This window comes from Gopherus flavomarginatus, chromosome 6, assembly GCF_025201925.1.
Source record: "Gopherus flavomarginatus isolate rGopFla2 chromosome 6, rGopFla2.mat.asm, whole genome shotgun sequence".
NCBI classification, from domain to species: Eukaryota; Metazoa; Chordata; order Testudines; family Testudinidae; genus Gopherus; species Gopherus flavomarginatus.
Genome location: NC_066622.1, coordinates 52,233,316 through 52,243,911, shown reverse-complemented (window position 1 = coordinate 52,243,911; position 10,596 = coordinate 52,233,316). Strand labels below are relative to the sequence as shown.

Here is a 10,596-nt window from a genome sequence, read left to right as displayed (position 1 = left end):
TTGTGATTTCGTTTTGCTTTGTATAACTGTGTTTTCTCCTGGATTTGCTATTTAACTAAAAAAAGAATAAGGCCTCAGGGGGCCGGATGGAGGAGCAGGCTGGGGCTAGGACTGCTAAGAGAGTGAAAGCATCAGGTTTTCTGTATTGTTTTCTGCCCTCATTTTCTGAGCAGTTTCTTTTCAGCATCAAATTTGCTCAGTTGGTAGAGCCTCAGACTTTTAATCTGAGGGTCCAGGGTTCAAGTCCCTGGTCAGGTAGAAGGACAATTCCCCAAGATTTTCAGAAGGCATCTCTTGAGGACTCTCTTTGACTTCAGTTTTTCCTTTTCAGAACTTGGCCTTTCCTAGGAAGGGCTCTTTACTGCTTGGGACTGAAAGTGCTACTTCCTCACCTGTCCACTGGCATTACAGTCTGGAGGAAGAAAGGCCTCTGGGCCTGTAACAAAGTGCTGTGTGCTGATTTTTTGAGCAAATGTAGGGCTGGCCAGAAAGGCATATTCCCACTGGGTATTCCCTGAGAGAAAAAATTGTCCCCACAGAGTCTTGCATGCCAGAAGTCAAACTTTCTTGGCTGGTCCCATGGTGTAAGGGCTGGTATTCACAGCTGTGAATCCTGAAATCAAAGTTCAAGCCCCTTTAGGATTGTGGGGTCCTTTCATTACCAGCTAATTATTCTGGGGATTCCAAAGCTTCCTCTTGCTCTCTTCAATGACATGGTAGCCTGTCTCTTGCCTGCTAGCTGTTGTGACTTGCGGAAGAGGGCATGTTTGATCCCAAAGCAAGGCCCTCCCTTAGGCTCAGTCTGAATAGAGGTCAATGTAGCACTGCATGAGACAGGTCAATTTTATTTTGCTTTGTATAACTGTGTTTTCTCCTGGATCTGATATTTAACTAAAAAAAGAAGAATGTCTCTGGGTGCCACATGGAGAAGCAAGATGGGCCTAGGGCTGCTAAAGAAGCAAGAGTAGCAAATTTTCTGCCCTCTTTTCTTGACTAGTTTCTCTTCTGCATCAAACTTGCCCTTTTTTTCTATGAGCCTGGCTAGCTCAATTGGTAGAGCATCAGACTTTTAATCTGACAGTCCAGGGTTCAAATTCCTGGTCAGGTGAAAAGGGGGCGTTTCCCCATATGGTACTCCTCCAGCAACTGAAAAAGGCATCTCCTCAGGATGTTACTTCACAACAGTCACTTTTCCTCCAGGACTTGGTCTTTCCTAGAAAGGGCCATGTACTGCCTAGGGGCAATTTCCTCACATGACCACTGGCCTCTCAGTCTGGATTAAGAAAGGCCTCTGGGAGTTGCAGCAAACTGTTACATGCCAACTTGGTGAGTAAATGCAGGGCTGCACCCGCAGGGTCATCCACACCAGAACTCAGCAGAGATCTGGGGGTTCCCTATTGGTCCCATGGTGTAAGAGCAGCCCTCAGGACTTTGAATCCTGCAATCTGAGTTGAAGTCTCAGGAGGATCTGAGGACAATTCCTGTGCGACCTAATCCTGCTGGGTCTTCCAAGGCTCTGTCTTGCTCTCTCAAATGATATGAAAGCCTGCCTTTTGCCTGCTAGCTGTTGTGACTTGAGCACAAGAGGGGATGTTTGATCCAGAAGGCTGGTCGTGCTTGGAGTCCTGTAGGTAGGGATGGGAGCTCCATTTCCTCTGAGTCCTGAAGCTGGGCTGCAGCCTGGCCTAGGAGGCAGCCCTGTTGGTTGACCAACTGGCCCAAAGTCACTTGGGCGGTGTTGGTGTTCCCCAGGAATGCTGAAAGGCCTAAGGGAGGGAGGCTTAATACTCTTCCCTATCAGTCAGGGTGGAAGAGGAGGGCTGCAAGAGTGGATAGGTTGATGAGCTGGGCCTTCTAGCATTTAGTTGGGTACATGGTGAGGAACGCAAACTGGGAGAAGCAGTTGCTGGCCTGTGAGGAATGGCTCAGCCGGTGGCATAAGTAGACCTTGTACTTGTGATGCTCAAGACCTATCTTTCGTCTACAGGGAATTTCCTCAGCCATGTATTTCCCCCTGCTCCATGAGTACTGCTGAGGCTGAACATGATGACCTTCCACTTCTTGTGGGGCAATAGGATATCCCTACCTAGACAGGAGACGTGTGGCTTTTCTGCCATATTAGAAGAGAGGTTGGGCCTGGTGGGCTTTGAAGTCTTTTATGGCTTTACTTTTTTGTTTTTACATTTTCAATGGGTGGCTCCCAAGCAAGAGTTGACTCACCTGATCTTTCTTTCTTCTCCTGCTCTTTCTCAGCAAGGGGAAGAAAAAGAAGCTCTCCTTCAAGCTGGAGTCAGAAGGACAACTTTAGGATGACTTCCTGAGTTCTGGCTCCAGTCCTTTGCTCTGCCAGCTGACCCATCGAAGGGCTGCCATCACTTTCTCCAGGTTCGCCCATCGGTGTGTTCAGAATGGAGAGGGGTGACTAGTGGTGTTCCCCAATGGTGAGTCCTAGGACCAATCCTATTCAACTTAGTCATAAATGATCTGGAGAAAGGGGTAAACAGTGAGGTGGCAAAGTTTGCAGATGATACTAAACTGCTCAAGATAGTTAAGACCAAAGCAGACTGTGAAAGATTTTCAAAGAGACCTCACAAAACTAAGTGATTGAGCAAAAAAATGGCAAATGAGATGTAATGTGGATAAATGTAAAGTAATGCACATTGGGAAAAATAACCCCAACTATACATACAATATGATGGGGGCTAATTTAGTTACAGTTAATCAGGAAAGATATCTTGGAGTCGTCGTGGATAGTTCTCTGAAGACGACCATGCAGTGTTCAGCAGCAGTCAAAAAAGCAAACAGGATGTTAGGAATCATTTAAAAAGGGATAGAGAATAAGACAGAGAATATTTGCCCTTATATAAATCCATGGTACACCCACATCTTGAATACTGCGTATAGATGTGGTCTCCTCATTTCAAAAAAGATATACTGGCACTAGAAAAGGTTCAGAGAAGGGCAACTAAAATGATTAGGGTTTGGAATGGGTCCCATATGAGGAGAGATTAAAGAGACTAGGACTTTACATTTTTGAAAAGAGGAGACTAAGGGGGGATATGATAAAGATATATAAAATCATGAATGATGAGGAGAAAGTGAATAAGGAAAAATTATTTACTTGTTCCCATAATATAAGAACTAGGGGCCACCAAATGAAATTAATGCACAGCAGGTTTTAAACAAATAAAAGGAAGTTCTTCTTCACACAGTGCACAGTCAACATGTTGAACTCCTTGCCTGAGGAGGTTATGAAGGCTAGGACTATAAGAGGGTTTAAAAGAGAACTAGATAAATTAATGGAAGTTAAGTCATGAATGGCTATTAGCCAGGATGGGTAAGGAATGGTGTCCCTAGCCTCTGCTTGTCAGAGGATGGAGATGGATGGCAGGAGAGAGATCACTTGATCATTGCCTGTTAGGTTCACGCCCTCTGGGGCACCTGGCATTGGCCACTGTTGGCAGACAGGACACTGGGCTGGATGGACCTTTGGTCTGACCCAGTATAGCCATTCTTATACTCTTATGAAGGGAGGGGCAGAGTCCTCTGACGGAGTTTCTGTAGTGTAGTGGTTATCACATTTGCCTAACGCGCAAAAGGTCTCTGGTTCAAAACCAGGCAGAAACAAAATTGCTTAGTTTTCCCAGCTTCCCTGGCTGTCTAGCAAAGTTCCTACTGCTGCCACTGGCATGTACCTGTGATAAACCCAACCCCTGCAGGACAGAGGCTGGCGAAATGAGCTGAGAAAGAGCCTTGGCGTCAGCAGAGGAAAGTTAGAGGATCTGGGTCAGTCACCTTTTGGAGCCTTGTGGCTTGGTCTCCTCTGCCCTGGGAGGTTGTCTGGTGGAGACCAGCTCTTCCTGCTGGCCTCCTTTGTGTCACTTGCCAAAGGAGGAAGTGAGGCAAGAATGGGGCAAAAGAGGAAAGTCGAGCTGAGCAAGGCAGGGCAGAAGCTGAGCCCCTCAGTGCGGCTAAGTGGGGTTAGTAGAGCGCCACCATTCATTCTGCAAAGTCTGGGGAGGTGCAGTTGGCTGCTGGGAGGTAGGATCCTGTGCCTGCCTCGTGGCTTCCCAAGGATGGCTACTTGCAACCCAGGAGAGGAAGGATGGTTCTGGGTGAAAGGAAGACAAGCAAAGCTCTGGGAGGAAATTTGGGTGTGGGGTGCGGGCTTTCTGCTTGGGGGTTGGGGTGCAGGAGGGGGTGGTGCTTACCCCGGGCACTGCAACTCCCGAAGTGACCAGTACACACAACCCTGTGACAGCAGCTCTCAGGTCAGCGGGGACAGTGAGTCTCCATGTGCTGCTACCTGCAGGCGCGGCCCCCAGAGATCCCATTGGCTGCAGTTCCTGGCTAATGGGAGCTGTGGAGTTGGTTCTCGGGGCAGAGGCAGCACATGGAGACACTCCCCCCACCCCAGGGGATGCTGGGAAATGCCAGACACTTCTGGAAGCGGCACGGAGGGACAGAGGCAGAGTGGGCAGGGAGCCACCTTAGTGCTGCTGGCACATCTCTGCACACCCATTGTGGGAGGGGGGCAGAGGGCCTCCATGCGCTGCCTGGAGTAGGGGCAGAGCACAGAGCTGCCTCCCCTCCCGGGTCTATTACAGGAGTGGGTGAGTGGGCTCTTTTGGCCCGCAAGGTGCAGCAGGTCAGACTAGATGATAACACTGGTCCCTTCTAACCTTAAATGCTCTGAGTCTAAAAGGGAGAGGGAAGTAAAGAAAAAAAAAAACCCAAACATTGTAATACCAGGGTGACTCCACCTGCTCACTGAATAGTCCTGCCCCTTTCTTCCTTCACTGGGTGTTTAATGACCTGCAGGACATTGATTCTCTCATTCCATTGATAAACTCATACAATGTGACGGAAATTAAACTAGTTTCCAGCTGAGAAAACAGCACCTCAGTGGGGTGGCTGGGAATTGAACCTAGGTCAACTGCTCAAAAGACAGCTATGCTCACCCCTATACCACCAACACATCTGGTGAAATTACTCCTTATGCTTGCCCAATGAGGCTAGACCAGAATTGAGGCATTTTCCTGCCTGTTAAAATGTACTGGATTCTCTTCACAAAAAAGCCAAACACCTGTATCTTCACCTGGGTTTGAGCCATCAGCCTTTCAATTAGCCACCAACTCTGTTAATCACAGACACAGGTAACTGCCTACTTCCCAGGCTTGTGTATGAAGCACCTACAGGGATACAACTGGCTAGTGAGGGAGGCGCACTGCTGGGGTTATGAGTTCAGGCCTCACCCAACACACCGGTTTTCATTAGCCACAGAGCTTCCCCCATGGCTTTGTCTCCTTCACATGAAAAGTGCCATACGAGGGTGATGAGAGTAAATTCTAAACTCTGAAATGTGGCGGTGGCCCAGAGATTGGGATAAGGGGTTTGAAGAGAAAAAGCTCTAGGAGTATAAAACCAGACAGTGTCCAGGGGCAGGTACGGTACAATGCCTCAACAGGGAGCCATGGGGGGGGTTCCACTCTCTCTGTGAAATGTCCTCAGAGGCATTTGAAGATGAAGATAACGCCATGGCTAACAAGTGACTGGCACGTCCTGGGTTCAAGAAAGGAAGGGACTTGGGTTAATTGTCTGAAGATTTGCGTTACCGTCACTGTCTGACCCCCCCTTCAGCTCGGAGCAGGTTTGTACGTTGCTGGGTGGAACACACAGACTCCTGGAAAGCAGGGGCAGCTGTTTCCATGGCAGAGAGCCTGACACTTAGGAGACTTTCTATACTTGCTGTTTTGAAGCAATTCAATAAAATAACGGTGGAGCTACAATGTCCAGTCCAATATTTCAGCCCCCTGCTATTTTAGAATCTACACAGGAGGCTTCCAGTGCCAGGACACCTGACCAGAGAGCTCAGTGGGGGTATAACAGCTGCTGACTCTGAGGGTCCTCGGCTAAATCCACTTGCTGGTGAAAGTGTTTTGATTTATTTGATTGATAATGAGCACCAGCTACCAGGGGAGAAGCCCTGTGAGTCGCTGCCACTGGGAAAGGGCAGGGGGAGAGGGAACAAGAGGAGAAAGGCAGAGACATTGGATACGAGGAATTGCGGGGAGAAGAAAGAGAGAACAGAGAGACAATACATGATTGAAGCAGAACCGGTGTCCCAACTCGATCTTGTTCATCACAGGTGTTCAGAGAGACAGGTAGTTGCAGGTTTTCCAGTGTCAAGTCTGAACTTTGATTCTAACAATGTGAGTTCAAATATCAAGGGAATCTCCACAGACCTGATCTCTTCCCCCTTTCCCTTTTAGTATTTTTATTTTGATGTATTTGGCTTAACCGTGATCTTCTCTTTCCCCACCTGTATTGCAATTTGGGGATTATTTTCATTTTGCCTCCCTTTTGTTCATGTCATTATAATTGTAACTGCAAAGGAATCTGCAGGAGCAAAAACTGACTCAATACTTTATTTCCCCATCATGCCAGAACATCATACAAACAGCTCACACAGCTGGAATCATAACACGGAAGGCCAGGGGATGGGAGCTGCAGGTTTCCAAGTGTTCTGTCTTTCTCAGATGAAAACATTCCAGCCCCTTGTGTGCCTCCATCGTGTATGACCTGCTGGACTTTTACACACTTATTGTCTCATTCTATGGATGTGATTGTAACACAATGTGACTGAAATTAAACCACTTCCAGACGAGGAGACAGAAGACAAAAAGCCATTATTGCACTGGCTGGAACTCAAACCCAGACCAACTGTTTGGACAGCACCTATGCACAACACTATAGCACCAATGCATCTAGTATGAGTAGCTTTCCTGCAGGCTCTGTGTGCTGGCAAAGGGGGTGATATATGACCATGGAATTAATGAGCAAAGTGGATGGGCTGGAAGTTGCCTGACGGCAGGGAGCAGAGTTCGGATCCCAGAGTGACTGAAAGGGGCAAAGGTGAAATCAGAGCTCATTGGGAGCTGGCCCCACCCCAGGAGAGGGGAACTGAAACTCAACTTCACTCATAGAAAAATCTTCCCTGAGAAGGAAGGGAACAGCTTGTTTTAAAGACAAGGTTTATGTTTGTTCCTGCTACATATGGAGGGGCTGGGTAGTTCTGATTCTAGCCCCCCAGACTCTGGGAGGATAAGGAACAAATTCAGGCTGCCAGTCACCTGCAGGAGCGAGATGATTTTTTTGACAGTGAGGGATGCCTCGTCCTAAAGGCCTTTGTCTGCCCCCTTCTAGTGACTGTTTGGTACCGGAATGCAGCCACCACTCCTGGGTCTCTGCTGGGGAAATAATGTTTCTGTGCAAAACACCAAAGCTTTTAACAGAAAGAAAGAAAAGGAGATGGCAACACAATGGGACTAGCACATAAGGAATGAAACACAAGATGCTTCTCCCACGTGCATTGACTTTTAACCTTGGTTGGGATGTTGTTGTATCCATGTTGGTCCCATGGGTCCTCTGGGGGGCGCCTGACATTGGTCATTTTCAGAAGACTGGACAGTGGGCTAGATGAACTGGTCTGACTCAGTATGGCTGTTCTTATGTTCTAACTGCTGTTTAGGAAAGAGACGACCTTTCAGGCTACACAAAACTGAAGCAGGGTGCTGGGTTAGCTCCAAAGCTTGTCTCTTTCACCAACAGAGGTTGGTCCTCTACAAGCTCTTACCCTCACTCGCCTTGTCTCTCTTGGCCTCTGAAAAGTGTTTTCTCTCCACTCCCTTTGCAGAGAAGTTAAGTTTCCCTTTGGGCAACTATCAGGCAGAAGCAATTGTATTGACCGTGACTCTAGAATTGAAGATTTAATATATAAACAAATGAGTCTAAACTTGAGGTTCTGGTTTCCACATTGGTTTTTCTAACTCAGTTCCCAATTCTCTTCTAGAAAGGGTTCCAGGCTGCCTGCCCAGCCCAACAAAAGTGGCTAGGAGAGAGTCCACAATCCTGCTCTTTCAGGTAGTGGAAGGCTGCTATCAAATCCCCCCTCACTCAGTCAGTCCCCAGCCTGTGGCAGTGCATAGGATTCTTCCATCCTAAGTGCAGGACTCTGCACTTCTCCTTGTTGAACTTCCTCAGATTTCTTTTGGCCCAATCCTCCAATTTTTCTAGGTCACTCTGGACCCAAACCCTGTCCTCCAGCGCTTGGATTCTTTACATGCTTTCACAGAGCGAAGTGCACATGTTCCATGATTTCATAGGGCAGACTTTTGTGCTATTGGGAGCTTTCCCTGTGCGAATTTGACAGGTGGGTCAACATAGAGACAAACTGTGACCGTTCTCAGGGTACTGAGGACTGTGAGTCTCCTTGTTGCCACCTGCCACAAGGAAGAGGGAGTTTTGCATTTGGCAGCTGGATGTTAGTGACCAAACTCACCAGCCTGCTGGAACTCAAGGACCCTCCTCTGAGTTACAGCAGCCACCCTAACCCCTGAGTTCCTTCAGTGTGTCCACCAGATATTTGGTGAAATCCCAGATCCTCTCTTACTGAAGTAACCCAAGATACAGTAGCAAGGGTCCACAGTAAAACTAGTATCTCACGCAGCACTTGAGTACAGTTATTGAACAAGCAAAAAAATTATTTAACGGATAGAGATTTAAACAAACAAATGTGAGTGATGGATACCAACTGTTATCAACTAAACAAAGGCAGACAATGATAGAAGAGAAAGGCCAGCACAAAAAGCAGAGAGAGGAACAATAAGATACTAAAAGGACAATGGTTGGAACTCTCCATTTCTCTCAGTCTTTGGATTGATGGGTACTAGAGCTGTAGCAACAGTTGAGGAACCAGGGTAAATTAAATCAAATTAACTTTTCAAGATTAGCCATCATTTTCTGTATGACTAACAAAAACAAGACAACTTTCAGTTTTCCAAAATAATTCAGATTATCACACAGTCTCTTACTCTTTAACCAATAACTTCACCTATAATTTCATTTTAATTGGTAACAACAACATATTCAAAGATCACAGATTGTTGTCATATGTTACTTTTCTTTTAATCCCCATTGCCAACAACTGAACCCTGGTTCTTATTGTGGTTTGTCCCAATGTAGGACCCAACCACTTCTGTGAGTTCATATATCTCAGGATCTTCTGCCATACGTGTTGGTAGAAGGGGTCTTCTATATCGGAATCTTTGCATCATGGAGAAAAATACCTCTCTTTTCACACTTACTAATCTTTCAAAGTAGGAGGAGGTAGAGAAGTAATGTAAATGCATAAAGCACAAGAGAAACCTCTCTGGTCTACACTAAAGACATTTATCGGGATAACTATATTGCTTAGGGGTGTGAAAAATCCACACAGCTGAGCAACGTAGTTACACAGCCCTAACCCCCTGTGTAGATAGTGCTACATGAGCGGGAGAGCTTCTCCTGCCAACAAAGCCACCGCTGCTTGCGGGGGCTGGACTAATCAAGTCCGATGGGAGAAATCTCTCCCACTGGCTTAGAGCATCTGTAATAGCAGTGCTACAGCAGCGCAGCTACATTGGTGCAGCTGTGCCAACATCAGCTTAATTGTGTAGCCACAGCGTCAGACACAAAGCCATAGTATCAGGACTCAACATGCGAGTATCCAGAAGTCTGAAATTGGAGGCTGACAAATTCGTTGCCTCATTGGTTACCATCATTTCTACAGCCTGAAAGTCCTTGTTACCCAGCCAGGCAGCCAGTCGTGGATCCACAGGGAAGGAATGTCCTATGAAGCACTCTCTCTTTGCATCCAAACAGTGAAGGATGACTCTTCTCAGTCTAACCCTGGCATACTTTGGAAGTGTAATCAGGGACACTGAAGTAGGAAGTGGAGTTGTACAAACAATTTTCCTTGGGTCACCATAGCTTCCTTTACTGGGGTGGAAACCAAGAACTGGGTGTGGACTCTTTCAACCTCAGCTCTTTCCAAATCCTTGGTCTTGGATAGGGGAAATTTACACTTCTCTGAAGTAGAATCCTTTACAAAACCACTTAAAATCTCAGCAGTGTTAATGAGGAATGGCTTCCTGAAACATATCTAGTTTTTCTTTAATTCAGTGGCACAGGTCCAGGAAAGGGACTGGATACAGGCCTGGATCAGAATCTTCATTAGTTACCACAGCTGGAGATTCTATTAAAAAATGGGCATTTTTCTGAAGATATTACATTTTCAACACTGCTTTTATTTTATACACATCTTTAGAACCTACAAAGGATAAATTCGACAAGAACTCCACTTCTATTTCCTCAACATCTGTGTCATGAACGGCTGCATTTCCCATAGCATAGGATTAGCTAGGAGAGATCTTCTGTAGGGCCTGGGTTACAAAAGCTTTGGGAACCAAACACATGAGCATTTTGCCTAGTTCAAAATCACTTACCATGGAATTCTCTTCCCGGATCATCGGAGACAATATTGCCTTAAACAACTGAAATACACTGTGATCATATGCACTTCCTTCAGTTAGTTGGGGTAGTGCTGTTGTTCACCATTTCTGAGTTGAGATTTTAAATCACTGCTGTTTCTTTGTTAGCCTGTCCAGTAAATTAGAGAGTTCACTCCTGTTGATAGAACTGCACTTCAACTTTCTCCATGTCATCATGGAGGGATGGGGAAAAAGCAAAGCTGAAATCATAAATGCGGACTTAGCA

At 46.5% G+C, this 10,596-nt stretch overlaps 2 non-coding genes across 2 annotated transcripts; both read left to right on the top strand.

Moving 5' to 3' along the window:
* Positions 1-1,035: 1,035 nt before the first annotated feature.
* On the top strand, positions 1,036-1,108 carry TRNAK-UUU (transfer RNA lysine (anticodon UUU)). The gene has a single exon. It is a non-coding gene; the product is annotated as a tRNA-Lys (tRNA).
* A 2,446-nt stretch (positions 1,109-3,554) lies between these two features.
* On the top strand, positions 3,555-3,627 carry TRNAV-AAC (transfer RNA valine (anticodon AAC)). The gene has a single exon. It is a non-coding gene; the product is annotated as a tRNA-Val (tRNA).
* Positions 3,628-10,596: the final 6,969 nt, after the last annotated feature.